Consider the following 1,987-nt stretch of genomic DNA (forward strand, 5'->3'; position numbering starts at 1 on the left):
AAGCGTCCAGTTCGTCTGGGGTTGTGATAGACCCCGCGATGACTTCATGGGACTCGCTGAGGCAGAGATGTCTGTCTGGGTGGAGACAATGATGAGGTAGCGGGTGGAGCGTAACGTTCGACATGTCATATTGTGCAGTGTCAATTTAAAGCGGGGATGTTCAGAATATCACTCTGTAATTGATGGAATCACACTGCGCCGGATGAATGGTATTTGATCGTTGCCAAATCATCCAAGGCGTTCGAGAAGTGCGATAGTAGTACATTCTGAATTAACAGACAGGCCACTTGTCTTCTTCAGGAGTTGTAAGGTATGATAGATTATTTTTTTCGTGTAAATGCACAGCGGGTGGGTATGATGTGTGTAAATGCTTGTGGAACATCAGGCCTCCGTTGAATGTCGCCTCTCAAACGGCAGACACGGGGGCATAGAATGGAGGCATAAACGCAATGGTACTTTCAGGCTTCATTCCAACGCTTTACAAACACGCGGGATCAGACGGTTATGTAGAAAAGCGCACGTATGACGAGATCGTTACGGGTCGTGGGGATCTTAAAACGGTGAGAAAATAGACGAAAGGAGGCCTTTCCAGGTGAGCATGTAGGCTTCGAGGTGTGGTCCAGGCTAGCCGGTACCCAGTGTTTTTTACGGGCGGGGCATTTCTCTGGGAGTAGCAGCTGTCCTAAACCATGATCTAGCCTTTGTTAGAGCTAGATTAAGGGGGTGCAGGGTTGCCTGCTAACCATGAGGAAGTTAGTTAAAGAAGGCAATGTTCTGCAAATATCCCACAAGGGCGTGCTCGCCTGGGCGTCTATTTCACTGTTTCGGCCACGACAACAAATACAGTAAGCTCTTAGAAACAATCGTTTAATTTAGACTGTTTACAATGTAAATATTCATTGCGTGTATTGTAATACAAACGCTCTTAGCGCGGTAAGAATGTGCGCGGGGAAACTATTGAAAAAAGTAACAAAGAGTGGCAATGCTAATGCTAAGCTAGGATAATGGCTGGAGCTAACGGCGAAGCTACCGGCTGGCTAAATGTCAAGATAGCTTTTTCGAAAACGGATGACAACAAAGACATTGAACCGGAAGTCGTTCTAAGCAAAAGCTAGAAAAATGGCGGATGCTAATGACTGGTTAGGTTTGGAGTTCAAACTAGCAATCACTTATCCGGCGTCAACAGAAGTTGACCCGGAAGTTGTTCGCGTATAAAATGTTTTTATATTTTTTAATCTGTAAAATAGCGCTTACATTGGATTAAAGTTCAGTTAATGGTTGACGTCATTATAACGCTGCCGTCGCTGCCTGCTATAGATGCTCGGTGAACGGAATAAACTGCCGTTTACGCTCGTAGCAAATGCTAAGCTAGGCTGGCTATAATGCTAAGCTAAGCTGCAAGCTAACGAGCGGTGCTGGAAGCTAATATAAGCTACTGCGACTACTGTTATAAGATGGCGGACGATATGGCATGGCTAACGGTAGCTACGGCTACCTAGCGATGCTACATGCTGCTGTGACTATTCAATGCTAATATTGTGAATGGGTGATATTGTTGTGTGAATGGTATGTCAATGATATTAATGCGTTGTGTGTGTGTGTTGCATTTGCAGTGTGATTGTGTACTTTCAGTGTTGTTTGGCAATGTGATTATGGTTAGGGTTATTCGATGGGCCGTAGAAAGGCCCGTGCATGCGCACTATGTTGTGAATGAAATGTGTGTGGAGGATGAAAGCCGTGATCAGTAAAAATGGTATGTGGTTAGGAATGCACTAGGGGGCGGTAGAGCTATAGCCTAGGCTCCCGGTCTAGATTAAATTCAATTCTTCACATGTTGTGTTATTTTCATGAGGTCTTATCTTTTAAGTTATGGTGACTATATTACATTGATAGTAAATTAGATTAATAAGCAGTGGTGGTGCTTGATAATGATGCTGCTCTTAAGTGGCTGACTGCAAGACCTCACAGAGGCGTGGAGAGTGTTGTT

This window comes from Notolepis coatsorum (assembly GCF_963971535.1).
Source record: "Notolepis coatsorum genome assembly, chromosome: 5".
NCBI classification, from domain to species: Eukaryota; Metazoa; Chordata; class Actinopteri; order Aulopiformes; family Paralepididae; genus Notolepis; species Notolepis coatsorum.